At 42.2% G+C, this 24,089-nt stretch overlaps 1 protein-coding gene and 1 long non-coding RNA gene across 2 annotated transcripts in view; one reads left to right on the forward strand and one right to left on the reverse strand.

The window, feature by feature from the left end:
• Positions 1 to 24,089, reverse strand: part of EXD3 (exonuclease 3'-5' domain containing 3) — a 206,438-nt gene that overhangs the window by 103,315 nt on the left and 79,034 nt on the right. The window lies entirely within an intron of this gene.
• LOC138149575 (uncharacterized) lies at positions 550 to 23,208 on the forward strand. Its single transcript, XR_011165355.1, has 3 exons — positions 550 to 3,413; positions 3,930 to 4,069; positions 21,219 to 23,208. It is a non-coding gene; the product is annotated as an uncharacterized lncRNA (long non-coding RNA).

The following is a 24,089-nucleotide window of genomic DNA, read 5'->3' on the forward strand; positions in this document are numbered from 1 at the left end:
GGGCCGGTGCTCTATTCACTGCACCACCAAGCTGCCCTGCTGCTTTGTTAATAACAAAAAATCATTCAATTTTATATAGTACTTTCCTGACAAAAATCCTAGGAGTTGCATTATCATATCTTTCTTGCACAGGAGGAAAAAGTCTCAGAGAGTTCCACCTGGGTCTCTTGATTTTAGGTCCAGGACTCTTTCTACCATACTATTCTGAATATGAGGTTGTGGGTGGGTGGGGGCTAGGGTGTAAGGTTTTTTCTCTTCTAAACCTTTCCTGGAAATCTTGATGGTTTCATGCCATTTCATACATTCAATAAACTATGCTGAGCAGAGTGCCTGCTCCACGCTGTCCCTATTGCTGACCATTTTGGGGGAAATACAAAAAGGAGCAAACTTGCCTTGAGGGTATTTGTAGGGTTGAGAAGACACATAATAATTCCTTCTCAGGCCTGAGAGGCCTCACTTTGGCCTTAGCCTAGGTCCCTTCCCTCCTGCTTTATTCCTCCATAGCCTCAGCTATCTTCTAAAAGAGACCAGAGTTGCTCCAGGTTGTAAATTCATACAGGCTTGTAGTCGATCACCCATGAGATGAAATTTTTGCTTCCTAATGGGATTGCTCTGGTGTCTCCCTCTCAAACCCCATGCCTCCCATTCCCAGCTGTTAACTTGGCTTGGATGACTCCCATGTTGTCCAGGCCAAGTTAGGCATGGAAGTGGATTGATCTGACAGTTTTGCCCATGTTATTTGGAGCAGACCACCAATTCCAGGAAAGAAGGCAATCTGGACAAATACCCAGGGCCAGCTGAGGCAATGGGGTCTGTGGTCTATGGGCGGGGAGGGGAAAAAGACCCCCAAAGCATATTGTCTTAAGCCCTCTGGGAGAACAATCTGTGAGAAGCCTATAAGGACCTACTCTCTTTCACAGTTTCTGCCTCAGTTCTCCCACATTAATGGAGGTTTCTTCCTAATGAACTGTTTAAATCCTCCTCAGAGGCCCCTGCTAGAGGGACAGGACTATCTTGTGGGCATCAGGTCCTGATAAAAGGAACAGAGTAATTTTCTCTCCTGGGATCTTATCCAAAGAGCAATTATCTCCTTGGTGTCAGGCTGCTCAAAAAAGAGTGCACTGGAGATGGATTGGCCATTTTCTTGGGATGCAGTGAGGAAGACAATGATTTTACAGGTGCTTGAGAGGTGGAGAACCATCCAGATGGTGGCTATCAGCTCTTTAACACACAACAGTGAACAGTGGCCTCCCCAAACAGCCACCTCCTTGTCCAGTCTCCTAACTCTTCTCTGATTGGTTCCCCCCTTCCCCTGGGGTTCAGAAGCTCAGTACAGGGGGAACCAGAAGTGGGGAGCTTGAGTAGGGAATTTGAGTGGATTCCCAGGTTCCAGTCCAGAAGAGTTCAAGGCAGGGGAATGGAGGGAGAGGGAACCAGGGGTGAGTCATTCTACTCCATCTCTTAGTAAGCCCTGGAATCAGAGGGGTAAGGCTTAGAGGTATCTATTTCAGAACAGAGAGGCTAAGACTGGACCCAGGTGGTTGGAAGACCCTCCCTTGCTCCTACAGTTCTGTATTTCTTTCCTTTTGGGGTTTCATTTTGCTGGCAGGGCAGGTGAGTTGAGCAGGCAGGAAGGCTAGAGGTTACCCAGGGACACTGAGATGGCACCTTAAGGGTTTATGGCAAACTCACCTCAATTCAACCAACTAACTCCCTGCAAAGGACTTTTCCAGGCATTGGGAAGACAGGGACAAAAACAATCCTCAAGATGCTTATATTTTATAAAACACTTTCTTTGTACCCTGTAAAGGATGCAGAAAAATATTATTATCCTTATTCGTTAAGTTAAAGAAGTTAAGAGCCTCGCTCCAAATCACCCCACTAAGAAGTGGAGAAGCCAAGAAGATTCCACCAGCTACCTCTGCCCTTCCCAGAGAAACTTCCTGGGGGTGGGAGACACTTCCTCACTCAGTCAAGTCTTGCCAGAAATCTTCTTGAAAAAGTCTTGTAGGAGGCAAAAGCTTAAATGAATGTATTCAGGAAATCCTAAGAACCTGCCATATGTATGATCCTGTGCTGGGTGCTGGGCATACCAAGAAGAGCCTAGCCTTACCCCACCCAGTCAGGGATCCTTTCAAGGCTTTAAGGGTTTCCAGGCTCTGCTCCTTCCTGCCACTCAGGGGCATTATTGGCAAGGGGAGGGGAGAGGAAGAGGCATGGAAAGGCTCTGCCTGGGAGTATAGCTTCTGTGTAATGATATGAAATCAGCCTTGGGCTTCAGACTGCATTTCTACAGAGACGGAGCCTTCTGAGGGAAGGGGTATCAAATGCATAACCTCTGCCAAATACACTGAACCCTGACATGGCTCAAAACACGAGGAAAGTGAAGATGGAAGGAGGGAAGAGGGTCCAAACATATCTGGGCCAAAGTCAACTGATCCCCAGGAGGGGAGGCAAAATATACCCAGAGAGGAGTAAAGTGGGAGGTAGATTAAGCCTTGGGTGTAAAACAGATGAGGGGCAGTCAACCAAACTGGGAAAAAAAATCCTTGAGAATCAAGATCAAAGTGATGTTTCCACAGAAGCCAAAAGATTTCATTTCTGAGGAATGACTCATGAGAGGTTCCTCTTTGGCACAAACAGGGCCCCACTTCCACTCGCAGTAATGCCAGGAGCCTGGGGTCTCCACCCTGAGCTGTCTTGACTTCTGGGTACAGATGTCACAAAAATGAAGATTCTTTTATCCTTATTTAAGGGGCACTGACATGATGGGCTACATTGTGGGTCCCTACATTGCTGGTAGAATATTCAGGGTTTCCCTGCAGTGCCCTGCATTCTTTCTCAACCATAGTTCAGCCATGCCCAATCCAGAAGAAATTCAGATGGGAGATTTTATGATGATCTGGGCTCCCACATTTTGTCTGATTTCATCTCCGGTGAAACCACTAGACACCCACTCTGTGCAACCAATTAAACCTGTGGTTTTGTGAGCTGGAGAATCCTGGTGACTAAATGCTCTATCTAAGTGGCAAGCAGCCAAATACCCTGGTGCAGCTGTCTGTTGCTCCCTGGAGAGATAGGATGGCCCCAGGAGAGAAGTCTCAGAACACTGGCCAGAGCAGAAAGCAAGAAGAACTGGCAGAATAGGACAGTACCTTCTCTAGGGAAAAAGTCACAACTGACAAAGAAAAATAATCCTGTGGATCCAACAGAAGCAGGCTCAAGCTCAGGCTACTGAGAGAGGAACACAGTTAACGAATCATTAGCCTACAGCATTCATGTTCTCTGCCCTGCTGACCACCCCTCAAAAGTGCTTGCAAATCTCCTCCGTCAGGGAGCTACCAGTGAGACGCTGGGAAGAAGAGGCAGCAGACGGAGGTCCACAGAAATGAAGGGACAGTCCTTGGCAGGACGTAAGCATTACTTTCCAACAGCAGTTTAATGCAGCCTCCAATTTCATTAACTTTTTTAAAGCAGTCATGTCGCACTGTTGATTTATAGTAAACTTGTGATCGATTAAAATTCTGCACTGGATGTTGAAAGAATTGGCAGGTATCTAGAAAGGGATCTTACTTTTGACACGTATGACTGCAGGCAAGTCCTTTAACCTCTCTGAACCTGTTTTCTCATCTATAAGATACCTACATTCCTACTATACAGGGATGAGGTGAGGATGAAGTGAGTTAATGTGCATAAAGTGTTCTGTAAACCTTGCAGAGCAATAGATATGTCAGCTATTAATAGTGCTCTCATTCTCTACTTAAATCACCACTAATCCGGGGCTCCTTCATCCTATGGTTGGGTTTGCTTTTTTTTAATGAGAAGAATTTATATTTATCTATATTAAAATTCAGCTTGTTAGATTTGGTCTCCATACAGGACTATGGAGTCACTGGGAACACTTCTCTCCTTCCCTTTTGTGCACCCAGTTTGACTTCTCAGCAGTAGATGAGCACAATTCCAATCGCCTCTACCAAGCATCTCTCATCTGCACCACCAGTGAGGTCAGGAGTGACAAGCACAGGAGAGAACTGGTGAGGTCAGCTGCACAGACTGCCTGAGTCCAGGGGTGAGTATTTGGACTGGCAGGAAGCCAGCATCTGGGAGAAGAGGAAATGCTAGCAGATCTGAAACCACAGTTGATAGCAGCTTCTTGTTGGATTTCCCAGTGGCTGACCCCAGGGTACCAATGTTTACTCATAGCCTTCCTCCCCAAGAGCTTGAGCTGCTCTCTAGCCAGACACACACTGTTTCTCCCGGAAACTCCTTGCACCTGCGGAGCAGAGGAAGGGGATTACATAGGGACATCACTGTTACCATTCTCTCTCTTTGTTGGGAAGGCTGAAGCATGGGTCAAGGTGGGAAAATAACCCCTAAGCAGGAAAGAGCTCCCTTCAGAAAAGGCAGCCCCCACACTGCAAACAGATCTATCTTCCACAACACTTTAGGCTCAGTGAGACTGATAGGCAGTAAAGGAGAACATGTACCAGCCACTCTACATCCAGGCACTAAATACATGCTTGGGCTGGAGTCCATTGACAGAGCTGCCACTGAAACCTGGAGAGCTAGGGCTCGGTTATCAAAGCGCCATCTCTTTTATTACTAATGTCGATCATAATGTCACTATAAATGTCTGTCACACGTTTTTTAAGTGCTCTCACATTAGTTCTTGGAGTCTCACAATAACCAGTGTGGTCTGTGAGAATGCTGGACCTGGAGCCAGAGGGCCTGGCTTCAAATACTGGTTCTACCATTTACTGTCCACATGACCATAGGCAGGCCACTTAACCTCCTTGGACTTCAGTTTGAGGGCTGGACTAAATAACCTCTAAAGATCCCCTAACATCAAATGAGATATTTGTGAAAAGCATCTGGCACACAGTAGGTCTATATAAATGCTGATTTCTTCCCTCCCTCTAAGTTCCCTTCTAACTTTAAATCCATTATCTAGAACTTCATAAGATTAACAGGGTGATTAGTATTTTTCCCATTTGGCATATGGGGAAACTGAGGCTGACTCAGATACTGGCAAAACTAAGACTAGAATTCAGGTTTCCTGACTCACAGTCCAAGTCTAGAGAAAGTGAACAAAATCTGGTCATCTAGCTTGAACCCTTTCACTTTACAGGGAAGGGAACTGAAACCCTGGAAGGTTAAATCTGACCCAAGGTCATGCAGGTAGGAAAGACCCAGCACATCTAATTCCAGAGCCAGCATTCTTTGCACTGTACCACTCTCCCTCTAGGGATGGCCACAAATGACCCACAATACCCCGCTGTCTACTTCCCTAACTCCTTAGAGACAAAGGGGATCTGATATGACCTTTAGTAGTCTCTTCTGTCTTAGGAGAGTTTCTGGCTCTTCCTACCTTCTGGGGCCATCTCTTCACTGCTAGATACTCCTTTGGAAATGACACACCAGCTACTACCCACTAAGCCTCCTTTCTCCAACAACTCTCCTGTAATGCTTTTTTTCCTCCTCCCTCACTTGTCTCCAACACCACTATTTTCTCCTGGTTTGGTCTGACTCCTGCTTTGAAAAGTCATCTTCCAAAATCACTGAGCTCATTTCAGTAGGCAGCACACATGTTCTTCTCCTTTATTTCCTTATACAGTAAGGAGACATTTCTGGGAGGATATTTGCAGAACACAGCTAAAAGATGTGGGATTTGTGCTTCTGTGGAACCGTCTGGCATTATAAAAGTCACGATCCCTTCCTAGCCAAGGTCTAGCTGCATCAATGACTGGTATTCCTAGGGTATAGTGACCTGGATGAAAGATCCTGAATTTCTTGCCCTACCCTTAGTTCTCCTGTTATGTCAATCCTTCTCCTTCCTTTATTTTAATTATCACGAAGGGTAGCATCTATGTGATGATTCTTAGGTCTCTTTACTGAGACTGTACTTCCATCTCAAAACCACCATATAAGTTAAATATACTGGAGAAATAGAAGCATCTTTGAACTTCTTCAGGTAGGACTGTTACATTCTGACCTATCTCCCTAGGATGGATAGAGCATCCAATTCCAAACAGCAGGAGTTTTTCCACATGGCTCATGGGGTTGTGCCCTGAGTTGAATTTTCTTCCATCAGCAGGACTGTGTGGGAAAGGATTCTGATGGAGACGACTGGGCTGGAATAGATCCAGGCCCTCTATCTTCCTTCCTCTTCTTTATCCTAGTCCATGGAGGAGGACTGCCAAGAACACAGCTCAAAATGGGGAGAGCCTGTAGTAGGTAATCCCTCACTGGATCTGGGGTGAAGGTAAAGTGCGCACAGCTTTGGGGGTATGCTGGTATTCAAAGCCACCAGGGCTTTGTAATCTACTCATTGTAGGCTTGGCAGTGGAGTGACAAGGCTCAGTGGGCCAACTTCACAGAACTAACGTGTTGCTGGCTGTGCAGATGTATAGTAAGTGTTAGCTGTCTCTGTGCTAGGCTGCAGGAGATGGACAACCAAATGAGGGAAGTGAGAAAGTCTGGGCTGAGCTGTAAGGACTACATTTTTCCATGCCCAGAGCTTTCAGGGGCTCTGTGGGACAAATGGGGCAGACGCCTTCTGGGCTTGGGTCCCCTGATATCTGGAAGGACCTCTGTGAGAAATTAATCGAATACCTAACCCAGCGCCTTGTGCCCAGTAGGCACTTAATAACATGCTCACTGAAGTGAATCAAGGCCTTCCTGACAGAAGAAAAAAAAAAAAGAGGCCGAGAGGATGTGAACCAAGAAAAGTGAAGTGTGGCTAGGGAACAACTCTTCTCTTTGCCCTCCTTTACCCTTTATTCCAGGAAGAGTCGGGGTCACTAGGGAATGCTTCTAGGGTCCACAGTGCAAACGGCTTCTCCAAGAGCAGAGGAGGCTCCCACAGAGCCAAACTCAGAGGCCAGCAAACACAAACATGTATTTTTAGAAGCATCACATTGTGCCACTTAGAGAAGGAATATTTCCATGCAGGGCTTTTTCCCTCTTCCCTTATCTCAAATGAGGTATTAATAGCGTGAGAACTCTACCTCACAAAACGACTCATTCACAGGATGCCTCATGGAGTTCTAGAGCACATTCTGAGCCAGGACCCATTCCTAATACTGCACTGAGTTAAGAGACATTCTGCTGGTCAGGCTGCCCAGGGCTAAATGACACAACTTGGCATGTAGAGTCAGGAGGCAATAGGTCACATATCCTCCTACAGAAAGAAAAGTCAGGTCCTGTCAGGACAACAGGTTACTACTTCTTTTGTCTAGGACACTGAAAATACACACACCATTTATTTTGGAGACAGACTCTGAAAGGTTTTACAGTCAACTCTCCATTACCTGTAGATGAATTATTCATTCCAATTTAATCCAATGTTTATGTGTTATTAATTAAATCAATCAAATGTTTATGTGTATTCTAGTACAATAATAGGTAGGGTTTATACAGTGCTTCAAAGGTTTGCAAAGTACTTTACAAATATTATCTCATTCATCCTCACCACAATCCTGGGAGGTAGGTGCTAATATCCCTATTTTACATATGAGGAAATTGAGGCCCAAGAGTTTAGGTGATTTCCCAAGGGTCACACAGCTAGTAAGTGTCTGAGGCCAGATTTGAACTTAGAACTTCCCGACTCCAGGAACCCCAGTACTGACCCAGAGCTAGTGCTCTGTCAGCTGTACCACCGAGATGCCTAGGAATGACCATGTGCCAGGCACTGGGGACAGAAGGACAAAAGTAAAACCCTTCCAGCTCTTAGGAAGCTTACTTTCTAAATGGGGAGAATATACACACATAGATACATGCAAAATAAATACAAGTCTAGAAGCTGGGGAGATCAGGAAAGAAACAGGACTTCAGTTGAGTCTTGAAGGGAAACCAGGGATTCCAAGAGGCAGGGGTGAGGAGGGTGTGCATGCTGGGCATGGGAGACAGTTGGTGGAAAGACACAAAGACAGGAAATGGAATACCATGTGTGAGGAATAGGAAGAAGGGCTAGACCACAGACAGTGTGTATGGGAATAATGTGTAACATAAAGGTAGGAATGGGTCAGATTGTACAGAACTTTATCAAAGAATGAAGTTTAACTAAGACATACTTTGATCTGTGCTTTAAGAAAATCATTTTAGCAGTTGTGTGGAGGGGGAAATATCCAAGACAGGGAGAAAAATGAGGAAGCTACTAGGGTGTTAGCAGTGGGAATAGAGAGAAGGGGATAGATGTGAGAGATGTGGAGATAGAATCAATAAGATTTGGCAACTGTTTGGATGTTGGGGGTGAGGAAGGGTGAAGAGTTAAGGATGATTCTGAGGGTGTTGAAAGTGGGTGACTAGAAGGATGGTGGGACCCTTCACGAATTAGTTATGAAGAGGTATGGGGGTGGGGTGGCTAGATGGAGCAGTGAATAGAGCACAGGCCCTGGAGTCAGGAGGACCTGAGTTCAAATCCAGCCTCAGACACTTAACACTTACTAGCTGTGTGACCTTGGGCAAGTCACTTAACCCCAACTGCCCTGCCCTCTCCCCTCCAAAAAAAAAAAAGAAGAGGAGGTATGGGTTTGGGGTGAAAGATAGTGAGTTCCATTTTGGACATGTAGATTTTTAAGATGCCTATGGGATATCCATCTTGAAATGTCCAGTGGGCAACTGGTGATGTGGGACTGAAGCACAGAAGAGAGACTATGGCTGGATAGACAGATCTGGGAGTCATCACCATAAAGATGATAATTAAATGAGATCACCAAGTGAGAAAATAGAGAGGAGAAATGGAAGCCTAGGACAGAGCCTCAGGATACACTCTTAATTTGGGGGCAGGATATGGCTGATGACCTAGCAAATAAAAAAAAAAAAAGGCTGAGGAGAAGCATGAGAGCAGTGTTATGAAAACCAAGACGGGAACAAGCAGGAGAAGGTGGTCAATGGTGTCAGATACTGCAGAAAGAACTGAGAAAAGGCCATCGGATATGGTAACAAGAGATCACTGATAACTTTGGAAAGAGCAGTTTTAGTTAAGAGGTAACATTTGGAAAGGGGCTGAGGAATGAGAGAAGAGGAAGTGGAGAAAATAAGCATAGATAATTTTTTCTAGGATTATGCCTGTGAAAGGGAGGAAAAATATCAGATTATAACTTCAAGGGATGGTAGGGACCAGTAAGAATTTCTGAAAGGTGGGAGAGATCTGACTATGTTTGCAGATAGCAGGAAGGAGGTATTGGAAAAGGAGTAAAGATTGGGGAGATAATTGTGGAAGCAGCTGTTGGAGATAAGAGGGTATGAGATCAGGACAAAAAGGGAAAGGGTGTCTCTGAGAATACGGGTAAGGGTCTCCTCTTCATCAGAGAGACCAGTCAAAAAAGGATTGCCCAGGTTGTGGGTCCATGTCTGCTGCAATTGACTTAGAGTTCAAGGATTCAAAGAGACCTAAAATGGTCTATTTTAAAAATAAATAATATCCAACAACCTCTGGGGAAAAGCAATTCCCAAGATGGTTAAAAAACAGTTCTTGAAGGTAAAAGCTGCTGGCAGGGCGCCATTGGCAGAGGACTTCCCTGGGGTCTCAGAAACTCCCTGACAAAATGCCAAAATTGTTTTTCTATCTTCCTGAAAGGGTCCATAGAGGGGTACCAGATCAATCAACCTGTGGACAAAGTTAATACAAACTGTCTGTCCCAAGTCTGTTCCACAAAATCTTGGCTTATAAGAATGCTAGTGGGTACTATGAGAGTGTGGAGGCTAATTCATGCTTTCCCAATTCTGCTCACATTCTGGTCCATAACAAGGAGAGAAGGGTGGATGATCTCAAAGAATTTGGAGATGAAGAGCAGGGAAGGGGGTGAAAGCTCACAGCAAACGGCCTTTATTTCCTCAGTCATGTATGAGGTGAGGTCCTCTGCTGACAGGGATTATTATTAGTCTGTGGGACAAAGACACAGTGCACAAAAAAATGAACTGGCCTTGGAATCAGGGACACACCCCAGTATCTCACACATCCTGCCTATGTGACCCTGGGCAAGTCACTTAACTTCCTGGTGCCATAGGCAACTCTCTAAGACTATAAACTATAGAACAAGTAAGTGCTCATCTGCATTGCACCAATGGAATCAATCCAGTCCCTCCTTCTCTCCCAATAAAAGGGATACAGAATAAAGCAGGAAGGTTGACTTATAAAAAATAAACAATATATTCCAAAATTAATTTAAAAAATGGTAAGCAGTTTTCTTTATTTCCTGCTCTAGAATATCCTTGCCAATGCTCCTTTCCATTACTGGACTATTTAAGAGCTTAATGGAACTATACTTTTGCTTCAGTGAGAGAACAGCCTGAGGGCCTGGTCATAAAAGATGATGAAATTCTCAAAGACAACAGAAGTTACTTAATGGTGGAGGGGCTTTGGGAAGATGTGCATACTAAGATACTGTTGGTAAAGCTATGAATTAATCTTACCATTCAAAAAAGCAATTTGCATTTATGCTAAAAAAGTGATAAAAATGCCCATAGTCTTTAACCTAGAGGTTCTACTGTTAGGTATATGCTCCAAGAAGGTCTAAGATAGAAGGAAAGGGTTCCTACACCCCAAAATATTCATGGAAGCAAAGAACTGAAAATAAAGTAGATGCCTACACCTTAGGGAATGGCTAAACAAACTTAGGACGTGAACGTAGTGGGATATTACGGTGCCATAAGAAACAATGACGACGAATAATGAAAAGAAGAACAGCAAGACTTCTAGGAACTGATGCAGAGCTGGGGAGACAAAATGCAAAACGGCCACAGTCTGGTGGAGAGAAGTAAGAAAAAGACAACTAAACTGAAGAGTGCTGCAATTTGTAATGATTGGGAAGATTTGAGAAAGTGCACCTCCCTCCCTTCCCTGCAGAGGTCGGAAACTCTGGGTGTGAATACTGCATACACTGACAGACTGAGCTGATCTACTCTTTTCTTTTTTATTCTTTGTTAGAAGGAATTGCCCTCTAAGGAGAAGAGAGAGGGATCTATTAAAAAATGAAGGCAATATAAAAACAAAAGATATCAATAAAATAGGATTTAAAAACACAAGAAGGATGCTACTAATGTATCACAGAGGATATGCTATTTCTTCTACAAGGACCCCTGAGCCAATTTTATCTCTTTATCAAAATGTCCCAAGTCCCTGGGGCGGCTAGGTGGCAGCACTGGCCCTGGAGTCAGGAGGACCTGGGTTCAGATCTGGCCTCAGACACTTGACGCAAAGATAAACTAGCTGTGTGATCTTGGGCAACTCACTTAACCCCAAACTGCTCTATCTTCCCCCCTCCAAAAAGCAAAAAATTAAAAAAAAAATTTTTTTAAATGTCCCAAATCCCAGGGCAAATGCTTATTACTACTACTACTACTACTAATATTCCCCAGTAAGGGACAACATTCTGCATACTTCACTGGTACAAACACTGAAGCACAGCCTGGGAGATGACCTGATTAAGGTGATTAACAAGGCTAGAATCAATTAGGAATCGGTGTCTGATACCCTGAATGGCAGAACTGATGTTGATCACATATAACTTCTGCCAAACTTATTGGACACCATTAGGAAAAATGAACCACAATTGGGACAAATTTATTTTCAAAACTAGTTTACTTTTTGTTAAAGACCTTATGGTAAATGAAATGATGCAATCCTCTTCAAGGGAACCTGAAACTCCAAAATTTCTTTTTCTTGATTTCTATTCCCATAATTCTAACATAAGACACTTTACATTCACATATACTGATAGTAGCATGTTCTTTTGGAACACTGAATTGCATAGTCAGTATAATTTTCCTGACATTAGGACTGACATCAGAGGTGATGGTTTGTCTAGTGAAATGATAATGGTTGGTACTACTGTAGTTACAGAAAATTCTCTTCCCCACCCATCTTAATGCCCTCTTGGTAGGGTTCACCCAAGAAAGTCATAATGAAACTATAAGTCAACAGACTTCCTGGAATTTTCTGGAATAGGATGTTTGCTTTGCCAGAGAGAAATTGCCTATCAGTAGGAGTTCAATGTGGATTTTGGCTGTGACACTGCCTCAACCTCTGGATCCAATTGGGAGAGGAGGAAAAAAAAAAGAAAAGGGTGAAAGAGAACAGAATATGCTGGTTCTCATGTAAATCATCAGGGAGGTACAAAACCATGGGCAGTAGCAGAGCCAGGGAGATAATAAGACACAAACATACTCTGTCTGTCTAAGCAAGCTCATGGGACACTCTCTCTTTGGACAGCCTTTACCCTATACAAGTTCCCCCCAGCCCCTGGCCTGATTCCACAAGGGTCAGCAGTGCCCCAACATCTCTTGGCAATGGGCTAGCATTCTTCACACCTATTCCATCCACAGTATGCAGTTTATTACCTCCACAGCAATGGCCAGTATTCAAAACAAAAGCAGCTATCTTTTGATCTTATCTTTCACTAGATGTTCCTCAACAGGGATTGCTGACAGGGCTTGAGCCCTGTCCCTAATGCTGGTGTCCAATGAGGCCGTCTATCTGTTACCACCATGCCCTGGATACCTGCAACAAAGTAGAGCCCAGTCCATGACCACACAGAAGCACTGCCAACTCTTTTCATCTAGGCTTCCTCCCTTCCCATAGTGAAATCGATTCCACTATATCTCTTCTATGTTCACCAGACCCTAGCTGTGTTTAGGAATTCAGCCTTGGTGCTCTTTATGATTCAGTGAGAAGACACAAACAACCCCCCTCCATCCCCCCAGTAAAAAAGTAGATTTTTCCACGCTTCATTTACATGTAATAAATCACCCACAATGCATTCACCACGTACCTTATTCCCCTTGTCAATGTCTAGCAAGCAATTATAGGGCACATTTCCTGCCCACAAAGAGCCTGAGAGTCAATGATGAGAGACAAGATTAACACATATGAAACAAGTAGCAAACCTTGATATAATAAAACACATAATTGTATAACATATTAAGAGAACAGGACAGCAGATTAGTTATGTGTTAGTTATGTGGCACAGTCCATAAGTACAATCGGAGTTAGGGAAAAGAAGAATCAAGGTTGAGTGGAGCCAGTAGGAAAGATTTCATGGAGGATACCAAAACTCTACTCAAGGGACACCTCTATATGAAACCTTTCCTGATTTCCACCCTCTCACATTTCCTTGTATTTATTTTGTATATGCTTACAAATGTATGTGTTATTTCCCCATTCCAGCTGCACTCTCAGCTGGGAAACTTGCCTCATACTTTACCAAAAAAAATTGAGGCCATTCAACAAGAGTTTCCCCTTCTCCCCTCCTCCTCATCTAGTATCACTTAGATATCTTCCCCTATTATCTCCTCCACTCTGGTCTTTGATGGAAAAGTGACATTTCTCTTTGACAAAGTTAATTCCTCTATATGCATCATTGATCTCATCCACTTCTCTTCCAGAAGATTGTCTCCAGTATCATCTACACTTATCTTCAATCTCTCCCCATCCTTCCTCAATGCCTACAAACATGTCCATGTCTCTCCTATCCCTAACTGTCCACTTCCAAGTCCTCCTCCCCCCCACCCCTCATTGGATCCCAACATCCCCATGAAGTATCATCCTATATCTCTCTACTCTCCTAGGCTAAATTCCTTGAAAAAGCCAACTATAATTTGTGTCTCCATTTCCTCTCCTCTTACTCTCTTTCAAACCTTTTGCAATCTGGTTTCCAACTTCATCCTTCAACTAAAATTGCCCTCCCCAAAGTTATGAATAATCTCTTAATTGTCAACTCTGATGGTGCTTTCTCAGTCCTAATCCTTCTGGACCTTTGCAGCATTTGACAATGCTGATCATCTGCCCTTGGATACTCTTGCCTCCTGGGTTTTTGTAACATTGCTCTCTTCTGTTTCTCCTTCTAGCTGTCTGACCAACATTCCTCAGGTTCTTTAGCTGATTCATTATGTGCTGCTCACTAACTCTGTGCATCCCTGAAGGCTCTGTCCTGGGTCCTCTTCTCTTTTCCCTACATACTCTCTCTTGGTGATCACATTACCTCCCATGGTTTTAATTGTCATCTCTATGCAAATGATTCCCAGATCTATTTATCTAGCCCTTGTCTCTCTCCTGACCTCCAGATGTGCATCACCAACTGCCTTTCAGACACCCTGAACTGGATGTCTCAAGGGAATCCGAAACCCAATATTCTGGAAAAAGAACTTGTTATCTTCTCTCTTTCAAACTTCCTTATTAAGGTCAAGGGCATCACCATCCTCTTTGTCTCCCAGGTTCATAAATTCAGTGTTGTCTTTGATTCCTCAATTATACTCACCCCTCTCCCCTATATATACAATATGTTGCCAAATGTTTATGCTTCTCCTTTCACAACACCTCTTGTATATATCCTATTCATATAGCCACCACCCTAGTTCAGGTCCCATAAACTTTTGCCTGGACTATTGCAAAATCCTTCTAATTGCTTTCCTTGTCTCAAATCTTTCCCCATTCCAATCTATCAACTTTTCAGCTAATGAAGTAATTTTCGAAAGAAGTATAGATGGGGCAGCTAGGTGGCGTAGTGAATAGAGTACCAGCTCTGGAGTCAGGAAATCCGGCCTCAGACAACTGAAACACTTACTAGCTATGTGACTTTGGGCAAGTCGCTTAACCCCAATTGCCCTCCAAAAAGCAAAAAAAAAAAGAAAGAAGTATAGATCTGACCATGCCAGTTTCCTGCTCAATAGATTTCAGCAGCTTCTGGCTGATACTTCCAAGATCAAATATGTAGTCTTTTGTTTGGCATTTAAAACTCTTTATACAACAAGAGGAGGTGGAGCCAAGATGGTAGAGTAAAAGTGGGGACTCACCTGAGCTCTCCCAAATTCTCTCCAAAGAACTTTAAAATAACACCTCAAAATTAATTATGGAGTGGCAGAACTAAGAAAAAGACGGAGTAAAACAATTTTCCAGCCCAAAACAACTTAGGAGGTTAGTAGGAAAGGTCTGCCTCATTGAGGTGAGTGGAATGCAGTCCCACTCAGGCTTGTGCCCCAACAAGTCAGCTGTAGATCTTGGGGCAGTGGTGGCTTCTGGAGCTCTCAGCCCATCGATGGTAAGGGGGTTGGGCAACTAGTCAGAAGGAGAACTCTCTGCTGGCACTGGGTGCAAGATTCTGCTGTCTTGCCTATATGCAGTTCTGAGTCATAGTTCTAGGGTGAAAAAGAACACTAGAAGGAGTGAGGACCCTGGTCATAGTTCCAGGGTGGAACACAGTGCTATTAGGAGCTCACACACCAAAGCACAGGCCAGGAGAATAGTAAACACACCTCTCCCTAGAACATACCACCCTGAATAACCAAAAACTTAAGAGGTTCCCAGAATTATCTCTGAAAAGATACAAAAAACCCCTTGAAACTTGCACCCCTTCCACCCTAGGAGCAGAGCAAAACTTTAACATAAAGTTAAAAATCAAGAAATATACTAGGAGATGAGCAAAAAACAAAAAAGAACCTAACCACAGAAAGCTACTATGGTGAACAAGGAAGACCAAAACACAAATTAAGAAAACAACACTGTCAAAACAGCTATATGCAAAGCTTCAAAGGAAAATGTAAATTGATCTTAAGTCCCAAAAAGAATTCTTGGGAGAGTTCAAAAAGGATTTTAAAACTCAAATAAGTGAAGCAGAGGAAGAATTGGGAAAAGAATTGGGAGTGATTGTGATAGTAATGGAATATAAAGATCCCCCTGTATTGGCTTGGTTTTCAAATTGATTGTGTTAAAACCCAGAGCTTGTTAATCCCACCTGTGGGATGGACTTGTTGACTTGAAAAGAGAGTCCTGAACTGGGAGGAGCTGGTGAGGTAGATTTGGAGAGACACAGGAGAGAGGCAGAAGAACTTTTTGGAAGCAGCACCCTCGTTGAGGCAGAGAGAGACTGAGAGGATTGCTGAGGGCCACTTTGAATTGCCCTGGACTTTTGAGACCTTCCCCCTGAGCTCCCAAGGACTGAGGAGACATGGCTGTTTTGCTGGTACTTTGTCTGTCTGTTTTGATGTTGTTTTGCCAGATTTGTCCACTGGTGAAAGACAGTCCTGTTGTTGAAGAAGTCCTGGAACCTGGCTGTTCGTTAAGAGCTCCTGCAGACAGAGAGTGAATACTGTCCACTGGTGAAGGACAGTGCTGTTGTTGCAGGAGTCTGGGAACCTTTCTGTTGGTTCAGAGCTACTGTAGCTTCACCAGTGGACAAATCTGGCAAAACAACATCAAAACAGACAGACAAAGTACCAGCAAAACAGCCATGTCTCCTCAGTCCTTGGCAACTCCGGGGGCAGGTCTCAAAAGTCCAGGGCAATTCAAAGTGGCCCTCAGCAATCCTCTCAGTCTCTCTCTGCCTCAACGAGGGTGCTGCTTCCAAAAAGTTCTTCTGCCTCTCTCCTGTGTCTCTCCAAATCTACCTCACCAGCTCCTCCCAGTTCAGGACTCTCTTTTCAAGTCAACAAGTCCATCCCACAGGTGGGATTAACAAGCTCTGGGTTTTAACACAATCAATTTGAAAACCAAGCCAATAGAGGGGGATCTTTATATTCCATTACTATCACAGTGATGTAAGAAGACCATGAAAAAAAGAGTTAATATTTTGGTAAAAGAGGCACGCATATGTGTACACACACAAACACTAAAGAAAAGAACACCTTAAAAACCAGAATAGGCCAAATGTTTTTTTTTTAAAAAGGCACAAAAATCCATTAAAGAGAACTCCTTTAAAAGCAATATTGGCCAAATGGAAAAAGATGTACAAAAATTCACTGAAGAAAAGAACTCCTTAAAAAACCAAATGGAAAAGGAGATACAAAAGCTCACTGAACAAAATAATTCCTTAAATATTAGAACTGGGCAAGTAGAAGCTAATGACTCCATGAGACATCAAGAAACAATAAAAACAAGGTCAAAAGAATGAAGAAAATAAAAGAAAATCCAAAGTATATCATTGGCAAAACAATTGACCTAGAAAATAGATCCAGCAGAAATAATTTAAGAATTATTGAACTACATGATTAAAAAAAAAGCCTAGACACCATCTTTCAAGAAATAAACAAGGAAAACTGCCCTGATATCTTAAAACCAAAGGGTAAAACAGAAAGGGAAAGAATCCACTAATCACCTGTAAGAGATCTTAAAATGAAAACTCCCGAGAATATTACAGACAAATTCCAGAGATCTCAGGTCAATGAGACAAACAGTTACAAAGAAACAATTCAAATATCATGGAGCCAGAGTCAGGATAACAGAAGATTTAGCAGCTTCTACATTAAAAGACTATAAGGCATGGAATATGATATTCTAGAGAGCAAAGAGCTAGGATTACAACAGAATCACCTACCCAGCAAAACAGTATAATCCTTAATGGGAAAAAATAGACATTTAACAAAACAGAGGGCTTTCAAGCATTCCTGATGAAAAGACCAGAACTGAATAGAAAATTCAACTTTCAAATACAAGACTCAAGAGAAACATAAAAAGGTAAACAGGAAAGAGAAATCACAAGGTGTTCAATAAGGTTAAACTGTTTATATTTCTTCATGGGAAAATGATACTTGTAACTCCTAAGAACTTTATCATTATTAGAGCAGTTAGAACATATATAGACAAAGGGCACAGGTCTGAGTTGACTATGATGGAATGATATCTAAAAAAATTAAGGTGTGAGAAAGAAGAATGCAGGGAGAAAGAAGAAGGGAGAGGTAGAATGGGGTAAATTATCTCATACAAAAGAGGTGTGAAAGAGCTTTTACAGTGTAGAGGAAGATGGAGGTGGTGGTAGCAGGCTATGCTTGAAACTTACTCTAAATAAAATTGGCTCAAAGAGGGAATAACACATACACCCAGTTAGGTACAGAAATCTATCTTACTCTACATGGAAGTTGGAGGGGAGAGAGATAGGAGAGAGGGGGGCTGATAGAAGGGAGGGAGGAGTTGGAAAGGGGGTGGTCAAAAGCAAAAAACTTTTGAGGAAGGACAGGGTGAAAGGAGAGAGAAAGGAGGATAAACATGGAAAAATTAGGAAGGAAATATACAGTTAGTAATCATAACTGTAAATGTGAATGGGATGAACTCACCCATAAAACAGAAGTAGATAGAAGAGTGGGTTAAAAACCAGAATCTTACAAAAACTGGAAAAATTTTTCACAGTAAGTTTCCCTGATGAAGGTCTTAATTTATCAAATATATAGAAAACTGAGTTAAATTTATAAGAATAAGATTTATTTCCAATTGGCAAATGGTCAAAGGATAAGAACAGGCAGTTTTCGGATGAAGAAATCAAAATCAAAGACTATACGTCTATAGTTGTATGAGAAAATTCTCTAAATCATTATTGAATGGAGAAATGCAAATTAAAACAACTCTGAGGTACCACCCCACATATCAGATTGGCTCATATGACAGAAAAGGAAAATGACAAATGTTGGAGAGGATGTGGGAAAATTCAGACACTAATGAACCGTTGGCAGAATTGTGAACTGATCCAACCATTCTGGAGAGAAATTTGGAACTATGACCAAAGGTCTATAAAACTGTGCATACCCTTTGATTTAGCAATACCACTACTAGGTCTGTATCCCAAAGAGATTTTTTTTCAAAAAAGTTAAGGACCTATAAGAACAATATATTATATTATATGTTATATCTATAACAGCTTTTTTTGTAGTGGCAAAGAATTAGAAATTGAAGGTATGCCTATCAATTAGAGAATGGTTGAACAAGCTACAGTATATGATTGTGATGAAATACTATTGTGCTATGAGAAATGATGAGCAGGATGCTTTCAGAAAAACCTTGAAAGATTTAAATGAACTGATGCAAAGTGGAGTAAAAAAGAACCAGGAGAACACTGTAAACTATAACAGCAATATTATACAATGATCAACTGTGAATTACTTAGTTATTTTAAGCAATACAATGATCCAAGAGAATACTGAAGGACTTATAATTAAAAATGCTATCCACCTCCAAAGAGAGAACAGATTGAGTCTGAATGCAGATCAAAATATGCTTTTTTCACTTTTTCTATTTTCTTTGGGTTGTTTTTTTGGTCTGTGTTTTCTTTCACAACATGATTAATATGAAAAAATTTTGTGTGACTGCACACATATAACCTGTAGCAAATGGCTTGCTTTCTCAATGAAATGGGATAGGAGGGAGGGAGGAAGAGAATTTGGAACTAAAGATTTTTAAAAATGAATGTTAAAAATTGTTTTTAGATGTAATTGGGAAAAAAAATTTTAAAGAAAAAAACCACTTTTTATAACTTGGCTCTTTCCTATCTTTTCAATTTTCTTACACTTTACTTCTCTCAATATAGCTATAATTGACAGTTTAGGTGGTATAGGAAGAGGATAGAGCACTGGACCTGGTGTTAGGAAAATCAAAATTCAAATCCAACCTCATATACTTATGAGTTGTATGGCCCTGGGCAAGTCACTTAACCTATTTCCTCAGTTTCCTCATTTGTAAAATGGGGATAATAATAGCACTTAGCTCCCAAAGTGGTTGCAAGGCTTAAATGAGATAGCAATTGTAAAGTGCCCAGCACAGCGCCTGGCATGTATAGTAAGAGCTAGATAAATGTTAGCTATTATCATTATTTTTTACTCCTCATGTTTGACATTCCATTTTTCATCTCCATGCCTTTCCACTAGCTGTTTTTGATGCTTGAAATGCTTTCAGATCTGCCTTTTAGTTTCCCTGACTTCCTTCAAATCCTACCTTCTTTAGGATACCTTTCCCAGTCTACCGGTTTTTCACTTGTGCATTGAGATTACCTTCTGTATATCTATCTATCTATCTATCTATCTATCTATCTATCTATCTATCTATCTATCTATCTATCTATCTATCTATCTATCTACATGTTTGTCTTTTTCTAATCCTTGAGGGCAAGGCCTGTTTTTGACTTTGTATTCCCAGTGCTTAATATAGTGCCTGGCACACAGTAAGCATTCAATACCTCCTTGATGACCGACAGATATGCAGCTTTGAATTGGGTCTTGGAGTACAGGAGAGGCTATGTTTAGAGTAGGAAGAGGGGAATCCAGGGCACAGAGAGCATCAGGAATAAAAGTGCAGAGGTGGTAATATGCACAAGAATCAGGGATCGTAAAGAAATGGCTCTGGTTAAAGTAGTGAGGGAAACTGTTGGGAATAATGAGAGAAAGTTGGGTAAGGTATGTTGGTGCCAAATTATGGAAGATCTTGAATATCATCCTAAGGCATACGGCCAATTTGGAAGTCAATATGAAATCACTCAAGGTTTCAGAACAAGGGAGTGACATGGTGAAAGGAGTGTTTGAGAAAGATTCTGGCAGCATGGGCAGGTGAATTAGAAGGGGAAAGGTGATTAGTAAAAAGACTGGTCAGGAAACTCCTGTGGTAAATCAGGCATGAAGAGATGAGAGTCTGGATTAGGTTGGATGCCATGAGAATGGAAAAGAATCTGAGGGACACTGGAGAAATACCAATAATACTTGAGAACTGATTGGATCTAGAGGGTGAAGTAGAAGAATGAGCCAAAGATAATCGAGGCTCTATACCTAATTACAGTAAGAATGGTAGGCCATTGACAGAAACAGGAGGTTAGAAAAGGGGCTTTGCCTACCATGACTCCTTACACCAAACAATAACAACCATAGATGACATTTATATAGTGATTACTATGTGCCAGGCACTGTGCTGAGCCCTTTATAAATATTATTTCATTTGATATAGCTACCTTGCAAGGTAGGTGCTATTATTATCCCCATTTTACAAATAAGGAGACTGAGGCAGGCTGATTAAGTGACTAGCCCAGAATCACACAACTAGTAAGTGCCTGAGACTGGATTTAGACTCAGGTCTTTCTGACTCTCACATCCTTTAGCTCCCCTATCTCTTTAAAGCTGAGCCTTTCCAGTCCTTGATCATGTTCTTATGGGGGATGGGGGCTCTAGATATTTGATAGCCCCATTTAAACTTTTTTGATGACTATAGAAAGCCACTTTATTTCTTTGGGACATAATTTCCTTAATTGTAAAATGAAGGCATTCAAGTTGATAATCATAAGCACATTTTTATTATTGTCATCATTAATAATAATAAGTCATTATTATTTGTAAGGCTTTGTGCTTGGAGCTCGGAATATAAAAAGACAAAAGAAGATGTAAACCCTGCTTTGCATGAGCTTACAGAGTCCCTTTGTACCCTAAAAGTCTATGGGTCTATGGCTTCCCAAAATTTGATTTCTTCCCTAAAACAGATAAACTCATCTTTCTTGAGAAGCCCTTTCCCAGGGACCTTGGAAATAAAGACATTCCTGCTCATTCCTTCTTTTCTACGTCCCTTACTTCATCCCAGACCAAAGGAGGACAATGTAACAAATGAAGGCAGCTCTGCTGCAGAAACACCGCCACTGGATTTTCCAGGAAGTATGTCAAATGTTGGGTAGCAGGCTTTATAAGAAGACATACAGCAGTGAGCTAGGGCTGGCCAGATCACTCATCTAAAGCAAACACTTCTGTGAGGCACTGCCAGGAGAACCAGGCCCCCTTCCCTCCCTGCTCTCTCCACAACTGGAAGCGACAAACAACCACAATAAAAAGGGGAGTTTTGTGCCAGATTTTTTCCTCCCATGTCTGCAGCCAAGTTGGCTGTAGTGCTACTCGACTTAGGCTCATTATGAATGGGCTGTCCTTCCAGATGCAAGGATCCTGGCACCAGGCTGCAAGCGTACTGCACGAATCCAAGAGAAGAAACTGAACAGGAGTGTGTGAGCCAGGAAAAGCAGAACTGTAATCCTGATGAAATGAGAAGCAGTTTTTACATGTTACTGAACTACACAGAACTTCAAGAGGCAGGCAGGTTCCACACTGGGAGTCATTGTGGGGATCTGCATATATACATTGCTGCACTGAAGCAGGACAGCAAGGTGGCTTAAGTATCTAAGGATTCTGGAGGTAGAAGACCTTGGTTTGAGTCCTCACTCTGGTACTTGCTATTAAGCCGGTGATCATGGGTGTAAATCTCTGAAGTTATTTCAGTGAAGTTATTTTGTAAAAACTATAAAATGCTCTATAAAGACAGAAACTATTATTGTTAGAGACTGTGAGTAGATCTCTGCTCTGGGCTTATGGGGAGGAAGAACATGAAGCACAGCCATAGCCTTCTATCTATGCTGGGGTATGACTACACATGGTTCAAGATGTCAGGAAAGCATAAATTGAATGTTAAACAGCAGATTACTGAGGGCTTTACTTAATATTAAGCCCAATATGTGACATATGTATAGCATATTACAAGCTGGGAATAAACATTTTCCTCATAAAAGATACCAACAAGATCTTTATGAGTGGGTATGTTAGTTTCTTTCTCCATGGCTATCTGTGTGGCAACATTCATTCATGGGCATATTTCAGCTCTTGCTGGTCAAATGAAAACACTCTGGTTAGTCCCCAGGCTTAGCTACCGTCTGGCTCAGCACCTCTCTGTAGTGGGATACTTGCTCTACTAAGACCAATTCTGCATCTTCTTTGTCTGAGAGCTTCAGTACAGTTGGTTATTAGGACCCACTGGCTATGGATTGAATGCCTTCAGAAAACAGGATGGTACCCCTAGCCTGCTGAAGTGCTAGACTCTCTTGTCATCAGTCCCAAGTTCAAAGGTCACATGGGCCTCTCACCTAGCCCCACTCAATTCCCCTGGAAATGGGTAGTGGGTCAGATAAAGTTCTGCCCACTTTGTGGCAAACAACCATAACTGCTGGGGAGGAACCTCAGGATATGATGTGGAAAGACCTTTTGGTGGCAGAGGCCAGTTCTGCTAATGGTACCAAAGGCTTCACAAAGTTGGTACACACAGTCTGAAGATCTTAGATGTTACACAGTCATGAGAAAGAGGGTGCAATGTTTCACATGAAGCTTCAGAGCTTCCCACATCTTCAGGATGCCTCCACTAAAGAGCCAAGATAATTCAGGAACCTGCAAGCAGGTTACCCAGTGACAGATGACCTATGGATACCTAATATTATGCAAACTTGCCTATGGACATATAACTATTTACAGAAATGTAATCTACATACATCTGAGGCAGAACAAGGGCCAAATGAGTATGTTCCAACGCCAATGTGAATCTTCAGTATTTTATAAGTATAACCGGAATCTATGAGAACTACTTTGAAAATATATGTGTGTGTGTGTATTTGTGTATGTATGTATGGAATACATGAAAGGGAGATAAATGAGATACCTGACCTATGGAGACAGGGCTTACAGAGACATAATTCATAGAAATGTAATTTGTGGAGCTGAGCCCTGTTATAGATGCTCAGCTGTTCCCAGGAATGGGTTTATGAACCTCTATTGGCAAAGCCTGATAAGAGTCATGTTGCCTGGCTGCTGGCTTAGTTCAGATGGGGCTGAGGAGGAGGGAGAAAAACAAGACAGAAGAGAAAACACTGCTTAATCCATGGTTTCATTCTTGGCCCATTTCATGCAGTACTTTTCTCACAAAGCCTACTAGGCCTAAAGTTGTGAGGTTCATTTAATTTATTTAAGGGGAACTGACCCAATATCCAGGAAATCTGGGTAAAGATTGACAGACGATCCTCTGGCTAGGTAAGGACTTGAGAGGTCACTTAAGTTATTCACTAGTCTCCACCAGATAGGACACACACTCATTCTTTCCCAGAGATCCAAATCTATCATTTTAAATAACTCTCTGAAGGAGACTATACTCGTCCCTGATTGGTCATTCAATGCCCTATGTTTTCTCCTTATTTCTTTTGGAGGAAAAAAACCCCTCTATACTTAGAAGTTCGCACCTTTTTCTCTCTCTGACCTTAGGGTAGTTGATGAATCTGAAATTAATTCTGCTTCTTTGCTCTTACATTGTATGGCAAGATGAGGCTTCCAAATATTCCCTAAACTCTGGAGAGAAGGGGGATACCTAAGTTATTCCCCCAGGTGGCTGGTTCTGATGACCACAGACAGCCAGCCTTACCTTTAAAGACAGGGGACTGAAGTGTAAGCACTGGGGGAAGTGTCTGTTCAGAACAAGGGAAGATAGAGTGGAACCTGTGTATCAGGAAGTAGCCCCTAGTCACTAATTCACATTGAAATGCCCTGGAGAAGAA

Source organism: Petaurus breviceps, unplaced genomic scaffold (genome assembly GCF_028583685.1).
Source record: "Petaurus breviceps papuanus isolate PSGF00001 unplaced genomic scaffold, PetGlider_PUasm1.0 90847, whole genome shotgun sequence".
Classification (NCBI taxonomy): Eukaryota; Metazoa; Chordata; class Mammalia; order Diprotodontia; family Petauridae; genus Petaurus; species Petaurus breviceps.